This window comes from Mauremys mutica, chromosome 5 (genome assembly GCF_020497125.1).
Source record: "Mauremys mutica isolate MM-2020 ecotype Southern chromosome 5, ASM2049712v1, whole genome shotgun sequence".
NCBI classification, from domain to species: Eukaryota; Metazoa; Chordata; order Testudines; family Geoemydidae; genus Mauremys; species Mauremys mutica.
Genome location: NC_059076.1, coordinates 68,447,809 through 68,460,442, shown reverse-complemented (window position 1 = coordinate 68,460,442; position 12,634 = coordinate 68,447,809). Strand labels below are relative to the sequence as shown.

At 40.3% G+C, this 12,634-nt stretch overlaps 1 long non-coding RNA gene across 3 annotated transcripts in view; it reads left to right on the top strand.

Annotated features, from left to right (window-relative positions):
- The first annotated feature begins 307 nt into the window (after positions 1-307).
- Positions 308-12,634, top strand: part of LOC123371574 — a 109,355-nt gene continuing 97,028 nt past the window's right edge. For all 3 annotated transcript variants that reach the window (XR_006579847.1, XR_006579846.1, XR_006579848.1), the window contains exon 1: positions 308-393. This is a non-coding gene — a long non-coding RNA (uncharacterized LOC123371574). The remainder of the gene's footprint in view (positions 394-12,634) is intronic.

Sequence of the window (12,634 nt, the reverse complement as noted above, 5' to 3'; positions counted from 1 at the left end):
AACTCAGCTGTTACAAAAAGCTGTGTTGGGCTTCACACAATGGACACGGACCCCGCAGAATGATGTTTGGCTCTTTGGTTGTTTTACATTTTGTTTTGTTTTATGTATGGAGTTAAAATTATTTTTTAAAAGAATCAAAAGGGTTTTGTAGCAGCAGATGTGAATGGGTGTACAAACCCCATACTAGCCAGGAAAAGGTTAACAAGCATCTGTGTGCTTAATCAGCCCTAACCTGCTACACCTGCGTTAGATGCCAGGCTTCGGGGGAGGAGTTAAAAGGAGAGAGCCCAGGTCACCTCTAGGGTGTCTGGGAAGAGGAACATACTTCTAGCTTTCACACTGAGCCAGGAACTGCTCGAGAAACTGCTGCCTGTCAGAGCCCTGGAAGGGAAGGTAGGCAGGCCTGGAGTGAGATTATTGTAATGATGTGCAACAGTGCTTTGTTTGTTGCTGGCTAAAGATGATGCAGGGATGATAGACAAATAAAAAACTTGTCTTGTGTACCTTGTAGTGATTGTCTGTGATCCTGTCACACCAGGCTAATGAAATCATGAAATATCTTGAAGCAAAATCCCCTGTGAGCCAGGTCTGAAATGTAAAGTGCATTTATGGTGTGTTTTTTGTTGCTTTTGTTTTGTTAAGTGACACTGTTATATTGGCATTTTCTTTCTCAATAGAGCTGTTCATTTTGTGTATTCAGGCTCATTTATATATTTATATGTCCCCTATTACCATAGGTTCTAAGCACCTTCTAAGAATTATTTATTTCTATTTTTTAAAAGTCTCTCTTGAGTCCTATCTTTTAAAAGATATAACTTGATAGTTTTAATTGTGTGTGTGTTTTTTGTGTTTGTGAATAACTTACTAAAGGACAGTCAAAAAGATGAGTTGTGATTTTTAGTGAGGTTGGTGTTCCTCTTTTGAAATTATGACTACCCTTCTGAACATATGTGGGAGCTCAATATCTCAGAGGGTGAGGTGATCTCTTACGAAGCTAGTGCCAGTCCTCTGGAGAGCTTTGAATCTCCACATAGAGACATTAAACTGGGCTGTGTATCCATTGGGGTGTTAGCACCCTGATGCTTCGCTCTCTTCACTGTTTCTGTCAATCTGTGTTGCTAAGCGCAGAGGTTGTTATGATTTGCATAAGTAGGAGATGTTTTGAGGCATGTGGTCTCATTCCTAGTCATAAGAAGTTGCAGTAACGAAGCCTGGGATATATGGAACCTCTATAGCCAGAATTGTCCAATAGGCTAGAGCACAGGCTTTTAGCTTGTCATGGATGCATGCTTATTGGGCCTTCGGGAGACAACTTTTCCTACATGCATTTGCTTTCACGCTATCATCAGGTCAGTCTTGACTGTGTTCGGCTATAGCAAGCTGCCCTTCATCCAGGTTCTGATTTTGGTTAGAGATATTTAAAGTTGGTAATTGGTCCCGTTTAACGTTTTGAAAACATTTGGTGTTACCTGCTGGTACTTCAGACTGATATCACACCAACTTTTTTAGAGGTTTGGGACTTGTGTGGAGAATGAGGGGGGAGACCTGTGTTTTGTATGAATATGACCTGTAGCACAGCTTACCTACTTGATATAATTGTCTGACTACACAGTTAATTCAAAGGAGCTCTTAGGAATAGCAAACAGGAAACAAAACAATGGTCAGATAAGACATCTGCAGTCAACAACTTTAAGGGAGTTAAGATAATAGTGAGGAACCTACTAATTGGAAGGATGCATTTTCTGGTGCCAGCTGTTTTTTTGGCAAGGCTCGAGTCTAGATTCAAAAAGGCCAATGAACAGTTGAGAACCCTACCTAGAGAGGCAGGGTGGGCATGAGTGGGCAGCAGTTACTTGGGCAAGATACAGAGGCAGAGTGCTGCAGATTTTCTTCTCCAGCCAGCAATAGATGGGCTAAGTGGCGCTTACCAAAATTTGCAAAGAAAAGATAATGTTTAAGTGAGACTGGATGTGTACAGATTTCTGTTTTTAACTCCTTTCTCTGAATATGTACCTTTAGGTGAACAAATAGTTTGCTTTGAAGGACCTGTTTTGAGTCACTTTAGTCAGCTTCTGGTCACAAGGTCCTGAAGCCTTGTTCAAATGCCAAATACAGTTAGGCCTATTGATTATCATGAGTGGTAAATGGGGATTTTGGCCTGCAGTGTGGTAGGACTGCATCGTTCTACCCAGAAAGGGGTGATGGTAGCAACATTTACCAGCGGGACACAGTCAAGAGGGACTGCAAAGTGAAGCTCACCCTCTAACTGGGACCACCCAGTAAGAATCCACAGGTGAGGGTCTTAGAGGTGAAGAAACAGCTGCCTGTAATGTATCTGTGAGTCAGAATGTGAAGGATCTCAGCCATTTCAGTGCATTTCAATGTACTCCTGCATTGGGGTTGGGGGAAAAAGGCATCATTCATGAATTAAATAATGCACTGAGACCCAGTAGGATGAGGTGGCTAGGAGTTGATCATCTGCTGGTGCTGCAACTGCTGTCTCTGTACTCTGTATCCTTCTCTGACCTTAAGTCTGACAGGCATCAGTCTATTGGCATTTAATGGGTGCTGTTCGGGGGGGGAGTTTCCATCTTCTTGATTCTTTTGCTTAGAAAAGGGAGGATAAACACCGGGCAATAATTAGTTCAGCTCATGCATTATGAACACAAATTTTAACCCTACCCTAACCCTCATCTTTACCCTGAATATAGCAGAACATGGCAATTGCACTTTACTGACCCCAATAATTCACCTTTTTTTGAGTCAGGAGTGCTTGCAGTTCTCAAATTGTTCTGACTTATGCCAGCTTGATGAACCAGGGCATTTTTGGCCATCTATCCTTTTTATTTTACTTCTGGGCTTCCTGATGATTGCCTGGCTGCTACTCAACAGCTATTTTGTGTTGCCCCAGCATCATTCTCTAAACAGAGGGAGAATGATCCAAATTCAAACACAGCTGTAGCCCTGCCCATGAAGGCTCAATATAGGAAAAAAATCTCCCTCATGAGAGGCGTTCTCCCTGTGGGGTTGTCTGGTGGGCCCCCAACTTCTGCCAATTCCCCCCATCTTTTGCTGTCTGAAATCCCTGGGTGGGAGTCTTTGCTACCTCACCACAGAAGCAGCAAGCATTTTTGCCTTCCTGAGAGAGAGAGCACTAAGTAGAGGCAGCAGCAATGCTACACCCACCAGAACAGGTGCAATAGCCAGATAGGCAACATCTCAACTAGAGGGAACCAACCATGCCTCAATCTCCAAGGGACAAATGGGTCCCTCTGAGAACAAATTGAGCCCAGAATGATGTCCAAGCCTGACAGAGGACAAGCAAAGTCCCATTGAGAGTGAGTCAAGACCAGCAGATGTCAGAGGAGGATTCAAACTCCACCATGGGCAAGCAAAGTTCAGCAAGGTTGAAGGAATAGGTGTCTACCTCATTTTGGTATCGATCTCAACTGGGTGTAGCTTGGGAGAAGGCCAATGTGCCCCCTCCATCCCCCTGGCCATTTCAAGCCTTGACTAGAAAGAACTCAGCTTGACTTTTAAATGCCTGAGTGAGTTTTGCAGCACTGACTGTTGAGGAATGAAAGTCTTCACCCTTCTAGACTGAGCAAATTTGAAACAGAATTGTGTGGAGACAATAAACATGGAGCCCTATAATGACACTCTTATATTCACATTTCTGAGGGTAATCTCATTTTAATAAGTTTTTATAGACCAATTTGGCTTCTTTAAGAACTTGCTGAGACAAGAACTTTTTATTTCCAGAAGTCTTGGATTTTGAAAGGTATTACTGACTCTGATAGTTTTGTTCTCAAGATGGAAAGGTGTACAAAAACCCTTTCTGTATCTCCTGCCTTTAGTCATGATTGAGGGGAAAAAGAGAGCTGAGTTCCTTTTCATTGTACTGCTTTCCTCAAGACTCTGAAGAGGTAGTATTGAAATATGCCCTATTGAAAACATTTAGGTTTTCTTTTTGGGAGCACTCTCCTTTACAGAATATTGATATTCTATTTTTTTTTGTGAGAGCAGGCTGCACCGTTTCTCATTTCTAAAGAATGTATTTCAATTTCACAGCTGGAATGCATAATTCCAAAAGACTACTTGCAGCATTTTTCAATACACATTGAGCTTTTTTTTTTTTTTAAAGTTCTGATTAAGGAGCACATCTTTAACAGCAGGGGCAGCCAAATGGACAGTCAAGAAACTGCTTTTTAAATTGCATGTGTACAGAAAGCCAGCTATGAAAATGAATTGTGGAACCTTTAAATGCTAATATATTTTATGCAAGACTGAAATCCAGCACTCCTATAAGAAAGAAACAACTGTTTTGGATAGTTTGCCTCATAAGTAATTATATTATGTTGGCCAAAATAGTTCCATTAAAATGTTTGAAATTCATTCAATATGTTAATGTTGACAAGCTCCCGTCCAGTGTATCAATTCACTTATTACTTCTCATGCATATCTTGAAGTATTTTACAAAGAGCACATATGAGCGGTGAAAAAAGAAAATATCAGTGACGTACAATGAGAAAAGCAAGAGTAAGCAGACAGGTCCAGGATTTTGCTACATAAGACATTTTTAACACAATTAAATAAAAACCTTTGACTGTGATTTAAAGCATGAAAATATGTGACAGACCTAATGTTGTTGAGCCAAATATTCTAAAGAATAAAAGTTCTTGTCCTGGCAATTTAAGGGCCAGGTCACTAGCTGTAGCTGAATGGGAGTATGTTTATATTGCAATTAAAAACCCTATGGCTGGCCCATGCCAGCTGATTTGGCATCAGTGTGCTTGGGCTAAGGGGCCATTTAATTGCATTATAGATGTTCGGGCTCAGTCTGGAGCCTGGACTCCAGGACCTTGTGAGGTAGGAGCATCCCACAGCTTGGTTTGCAGCCCAAGCCCGAATGTCCACAATACAGTTATTAAAAACTCCATAGCCTGAGCCCTCTGAGCTTGATTCAGCTGTCACAGGCCAGGCTCAATTGTCTAATGGCAGTGTGGACATCTCCCATTAAGGAAACTTCCAGGATATGTATTCTGATATGGAGGAAAAAGTTAGTTAGGACTGAGGTAAGCAAGGTAAGGTTTTTAGATGCAGTCAACTGCTTCAGTGGCAAGTGTCATGAACAAAGGTCAATGGCTATGCTCTGTGACAGATTTGCCAATTTATACCTGATAAGAGCTTTCAGTACCAGATAAAACCACCAAAATGATAATACTGGAATTCCAAATTAAAAGAACTTGCAGTGGATTAGGATGGTAGAGGCCACAGAAATTGAGGCATAGATGAGTCTCAGTAAATAATATACTTTATTAACTATATTAAATTTCTATATTACCTCTGTATGAAGGAACCCAAATGACATTACACTTCTTTCACCACTGAAATGCAGACAGCTTTGGTGTGAAATACAGCAGGATAGGGGGTGTAGAGGGGGGAGGGGAAGACGAAAAACATCCCTACTGTTAATTAGTTTTATTTAATTTCTCTAAAGTTCAGATTTTTCCTTCAGACTTAGCCATGTTTTTTTTATTATAAATTTGATGCATGAGAGAGTTGCTAGTGTATATTTAGCACTCTTTTGTCAGCCACTGGGGAACTCAGTAATTTTGTTCTATGTAAAGAAACATAATGAAAGTATAGACTCTATTATACAGAATTTTTTGTAAAATGTGATTTATATGTAAATGCCATTAGCTTGATATTTTTTGCAGTTTTCTGAATGTCTATCTAGCTTCCACAAATAAATTTATGAAGTAATTATAACTGGATTGTAGTTACTAAGCATATTTCATACTAATATCATTATATAATGATATTGAATTATTTTAATGAACAAGGCACCTGTGCTTCTATGTGTGAATAAAAATTGAAGTTTAGCTTGGAGATTCATTCCCTTAGGGGATCAGAAGTCCATTACAATGAAAAGAGGATCCTTCTCTTGGCCTTGTTTCTGTCTCACCTCCTTTGAAGCCTTGCTTCACAGACTCAATTAGAAGGATGGTGGAAGAATGGGTGGGTTTCCAATTACAACCAGTCTCCCTTATCCTGCCAGAAAGCTCACTTTTTTTAAGTTACTTGAGGCAAAATGTAGTCTTTCTCACTATGAAATTAAGTGAGCTGTCAATCCCAACCCCGGCAAATTCTGGAGAGAGACCAAGATCCTACAGGAAAGCTTTACTTCTGATAAATTCAATGCCAGAAAGAGATTTATTGGACCTCATTAGCACTGCCTTCAGTATAGCAGATATGTTTGTTCCTTAGCACAGACTTACTTTTACTCTCCCTTGATACTGTTAGCCCACATGTCCAACATGTAAAAATGTTTAGCTTTTAATATTCAGGCTAGAGACTTGAAGATAAATTACATAAATTGGTGGGATAACGGAATCCGCTGCATCACTGTCTAATTGAGGTTGGAATTAGTGTGCTGACTAATTGTTGCTTGGCTATTTTTTTTATGGCTTGATTGAGAAAGCGATTGCTGAAAAGTTGAACTGTTTTGTTTGTTTTTAGTGGTTGATTTGGAAGTAAAACCTAAATCTTCATCATGTATTTCATTCATTTACTTATTGCTATTTTAGTGGATTTTTTCCAACACAGCAATGAAGCTCATAAACGGTAATCAAGCCACCTAAAACATCTCAGTAAATTCAAGTTAAGCTGACTCCATGGTATAGTTCAGTGGAAATAAAACAGAAATGGAGTCACTTAATACCCTAAAGAGCAGCCTGATGTGTGCTTAAGCTAAGCAGAAGAAAATGGGGGAAGAACGATAAGTTTAAAAAAAAAAAAAAGAGAGAATACAGAAACAATAGGCTTTTTGTTTGTTTTGTTTGTTCTTTAAGCCAAATCCCTTAATGGAGCTGGTTCACCACTTTTATGCCAGTTTTGTAACACAAGGCTCAATCAAGCTCAATATATCAAAACTAAACCATAAAGCAAAGATCAGGCTTGAACCATCAATAGGAATCACCAACCTAGATCAGAACCAGGAATTACCTAGTCCAGAATCCTCCTTCTGATAGGGGCCAGAGCCAGGAGCTTCAGAAGAAGGGGCAAGACATGTGATTGTTCCACATCTATGCACTTTGAATTAATCTCCCATGAAGGCATCAACCTAATATGTAATAGTTGGAGATTGATTTAAATGCTGAAGCATTGGGTTTTGTATGACTTCCAGGTTTTTTGTTAGCATTAATTGTTACAATTCTGGATATTCTTGTTCGTAAATATCCAAACTCTTCTTGAATCTTGCTAAATTTTTGGTCTCCATGTCATTCTGCAGCAATCAATTCCAAAATCTAATTACAGTTTGCTTGAGAAACTAGTTTCCTTCATCAGATTTGAATTTGCCACCTTTCATTTTCATTGAATGTCAACCTTCTCTAGACAGTTTAATTTTTCTGTCATGTCAACTCTTACTCCTCTCCTTTCTAAACTAAACAATCTCAATCTTCAGTTTCTCCATGTGAGAGTTTAGGCCATTAATTGTTCTCATCATGTTTCCCTCAATATCCTTTTTGAGATGGGATCACCAGTACTGCGTACAATATTTCAGATGGAGGTTATACCATTGATTGATGTAATAGACTGATACTTTCCACATTCCCACTCTGACTCAGAGGTCCCCAATCTGTGGGGCACACCCCCTTAGGGAGGGCACGGAGGAACACTTGTGATTGCACAGTTGGGACCTGGGCCAGCCCGTACAGGGAGCACCACTCAGCTCCACTCCTGGCCCTAGGGCACCACGCCACCATCTCCGCTGCCACTCCCAGCTATGGCCCCAACCTCGGCACCCTTACCCCTGTCCACGTCCCACTCCCTCCTGGGAATCTGTCCCCAGCTCCAGGAGGCTGGAGGTGGTGTGGACAGGGGTAAGGGTGTGTGTGATAAATGGTGGGGGCAGAGTATCTCCCTTTTATGGACACCAGACAGCCAGTTAGCTACAAAACCCCTGTTAATAGTTATTCTCCACTCGCTTTACCTGTAAAACGTTAAAAGTCCATAGGTAAAAGGAAGGGAGTGGGCACCTGACCAAAAGAGTCAATGGGAGGGCTAGAACTTTTTAAAATGGGGGCGGGGGGAGACTTTCCCTTTGTCTGTCTGCTTGTTCTCTGGAGAGAGGGGACAGAGAAGAAACAGGGCTGGAGCTATGAAAATCACCAGATCATACCTAGAAACTACTCAGTTTGAAGCACCAGATATGTAAGTAGATCAGGAAATGTCTAGAAAGACGCAATTAGGCTTATCTTTTATTTCTGTAAGGCCTGTGGACTCCTTTGCTAATCCTCTAATGCTTTGTTTTTCTTGTAATCATTAAGCTGGACCTCAAGAAAACCATTCTTGATGCTTAATTATTATATTTGTTCTTTTTAAATCTATCAATAACCTAAGTTCCAAATGTACCTTTTTTTTTAAAGACAAAAAAGAAAGAAAATACATTTTATCAACAGAACTGGGTTTTTTGTGTCCTAACAGTTTGTACATATGTTGTTTAATTAGCTGGTGGCAACAGCTGATTTCCTTTGTTTTCTTTCTCAGCTCTTCGCTGGAGGGGTGTGTGAAAGGGCTTGAGGTTACCCCACAGGGAGGAATTCCCAGTCCTCCTTCCTGGTTTTTTTGCAGTTGGGCAGTGGCAGCATTTAACCATCCAAGGTCAGAGAGAAGCTGTAACCTTTAGCATTTAATACCAGCCTGGAGTGGCCAATATTACTTTTTAGAATCCTTGCAGGCACCCAACTTCTGCACTCAAAGTGCCAGAGTGGGGAATCAGCCTTGACAGGGCATGAGGTAAAAAGTTTGGGGACCACTGTTGTACATCCTACTATCTTGTTGGCTTTTTGGACCACAGCTGAACATCAAACATAGACTTTTCCACAGTGATGTCCAGGTTCTCTTCCTGAATTGATGTGGTTAACTTGGAACCCTGTAAGATATGAGTACTCTTTGTTCTGTTCCACTCACTTATACATCTTTTGCATAAGGTGGGAATCATTTGTCCCTCTGGTTTCCCACCACCTCCTCCCAATGGAAAAGCACCATGTTAAAGATGAGTTCCAGTTCAGGTGACATGATCACATGTCACTTTAAGACTTCATTGCCCACTTGCCAGCACACACATATACAGGAAGACTTGCAGGTAAAACAGAACCATCTTCAGTCAATTGTCCTGGTTAATGGGAGTCATCAATATTCCAAACCGCCATTAATGGCCCACACTTTGCATAATTACAATAGGCCCTCAGTTGTATTTCATATTTCTAGTTTCAGATACAAGAGTGGTACATTTATACAAATAGGATGATCACACTCAGTAGATTATAAGCTTTGTAATGATACCTTACAAGAGACCTTTTGCATGAAGTATATTCCAGTTACATTGCACTCTATATGATTTTTATGAAAATATACTAATGTCATACCCTCAAAGCAAAGTTTACTCACAGTAAAGAAGGAGGTGAGTCTAGGATGTCTTCCTCTGGCTGTCTCCGGGACTTTCTTTACTGTTTATGTAAATTGAGGTAGACACTTTTTCTTTTAAAATAGACCTGCTTGACCATCCCTACCTAACTGGGGCTACTTGGGTTTGAACAGCTGCTACCAACAGCATTTGGGGGAACGCATAACTTTATATGTAATGTTGCTACATATATTTCACAATGATATTACTGAGCAGTGAGTTATCAGATTTCAAATGATACCTCATAAAGCACACCTAGCACAAAGGTTATTACAGTGGTGCATAGGGTCTGAATACAAGCGTGCATTCAGTCATGAGGTGTTGCCTGGGCCATTGACTAAGGCCTTGGCTGTGAGCAGGGCTGGGCCCCATCAACTGCCATCTGTTGGTATTGATGCAAACCCCTATTGGACTTGAAAGGTGTGATAAGCCAGTGGTTCAGACACTAGCCTACTAGTTTTGAAACCTAGGTTCAAATCCTGGCTCTGCCACAGGGTCAATATGTAGCCTTAAGCAAGTCACTTGATAGCACTGATAGGATGCTAAGTATATTAAAGAAGGTGAGATACTCAGATGTTTTGGTAGTTGGACCAAATGAGACTGATGGTGTGGCTAGGTGAGCTTACCCCTGATAGACCCTGGGCCCTGGCCTGTGCAGCTATCCATACTAATGGCTGTAAACCATTCTAGACAAGATTGTGAGTGTGCCTTAGCAAAAAAAGTTCTTTATGGTGTATATACTTTGGGAATAGCGTCTTGAGAGAAGCAGGAGGAAGAGAAACTGTTGTTGGCTGAAGTTATTCAAACACAGCTGCCTTTGCTGGTGTTCTGAAAATGGAGCTATTCCTGTGAACTGCAAGATTTGCTGCTGATATTACCATCAAAAACACCTGCTCACACATATAAATAATTGGGGGGAGGGAGGGGAAATTCACTATTCTCTTGGCATTCTGTGACGATGCTGCTTGTGGGAGCCAGCTGAGGTCACTCAATCAGGGTGAACTGCAAACAGAACGGGGCAAACAAACACCAAACTCTGGTGGATATTCAAATACTTAGATTTACCAAGCCAGCACAAAACAGCTTTTATAGTACCTTACTACTTACTCAGAAGTCCAAACCACACAGTTCCCTTAAAGTACCCAGCCTCAGGCCTCCATCCAGACACACATGTCAGATATGATGATTACTGAAAATCTTATCTCATCATATAAGAGAGGTTCTTCCAATCCCAAAGGATTAGCCACACACAGCTTCAGTTAGAAAATACATGCTTATAGACAATTCTTATTAACTAAGCTAAAATGTATTTAAAAAATAAGTGGTGGTTAAAAGATCTCTCTCTCTCTCTGTGTGTGTGTGTGTGTGTGTGTGTGTATATATATATATATATATATATATACTTCAATTCAATTCTTGAGGTTCAGATGCTCATCTCTGCTATGTTTGTAGTTGCCAAAAATCCTTTTAGATATAGTCCATAGGTTATAGTCCAATATCCATATTCAGGGTGACTCCAATCAGTGACTGGGGATCTCAGTCTTTATGGCTTAAGGTTTCCCCCTCTTGAAACCCAAAGTAAATCTGAGATGAAGAAGGTTCCTGTCCCAGGGTTCTTGTACATTTCCAGCAGCCTTTTGCCCATCCTGCAATTAGCACAGGGTAATTTATCCATTAAACAGTTCAGATACAGATACCACAACCTTCAAAGAGACATAGACAATAATACTGTTTCACTCAAGTGTCTTCCTAAATTTTAAATGTTTTTTGACCTTTGAATCAAAGCTATAGCAATAGACAAGACTTGTTTGCTTACATCAGGAGACCTGAGCAAACACTTACCCTTCTACCTCTAACAATCCAGACTTGCATTTCAAAGTTCTATTCATTTACATATCTTCCTAACCAGTCTCTAAAGTTAGGCCATGGGTCAGGTCAGTCTGTGAGTTAATTAACTCTTTCTGGCCCTGTCACCTTTTAATGAGATTATATTACACTCATAACATCACACATACACTTATTTCTTTCCCAGTGAAGTAATTACCACACCTGGAATCCTTTGGAAATTGTGGCAGTATCATTTCCCCCTATATTTTAATGTATTTTTGCACTTTTGCAAAAAGCACTGTGCTCTTTCTGTTAGTGTGGTGGTGATTATCCCCTGCATTTTTATCCAGCTATCCTCTGAATTCTTCTCTTCCTGCAATAAGAGCAGGAGAACGTACATGCACCATTTACAGGGGGAGGAGGGGGGAACATTTCAAGCAGTTAGGTCCTGAGAGTTCCCACACACAATAAGGCCCTTTAAGAAAAGAAACCAGCCTGACAGATTCAAGGCTGTAGTTGTTGTTTGTCTTAAACTACTTGAAAGGTTTTCTTCTTGTGCTTATGCCTAACTCTCATCTGTGTTAAGGTAGACTATCTTAAATACTCTATGGAGCCATCTACTTGATCTTTTTTTTATTATAGTAATCCTTGATGAGGCCCTACAATCATGAAAGAAACGTGTGGTGGTGGTTTTTGATTTTTCTCTCATGTGAAAGATACAGCTATTGATGTGGCCCATTGCTACTGCTACAGTACATTAGGAAATCAAGATTTTTTTTTCCCCCTTACTGAAGTGCTCTGGGATAGATTATGGATAATGCTGCTGCTTTGTTTACTTTATTACTGATATTTGCTTAAAATCTAACAATGTCTCTAATAAAATATGTCTTAGACTTAGAAAAGATAAAACCCCTTCAGATAAAATAAGACACAACTCAAACTTTCACCCAAAAGTTGAACCAAACTCAAATCTGGTCTTTGCTCAATTTCTCAGAAGTTTCATGGACATTTCATAATTTTTATCTGGGCTCATTGTAGGTACATTAGGCTCATATTTTTAGAACTCCTTCTAAGACACTGTTTAATAACAAAGGAGGCAGTTCCAAATTTGTGTTTCAGATTTGTGCTGATCATTAGAGTGAACGTGCTCTTTCATGGAGACTTTATTTGTGCTTGATTTCACTAATCATAGAAGTGTAAGGCTGACGGGAACCTCAGGAGGTCACATGGTGCATTCTCCTGCACTGTGGCAGGATTAAGTATACCCAGACCATCCCTAACTGCAGTATATCTAGCCTGTTCTTGAAAACCTGCAATCATAGGGATCTCATAGCC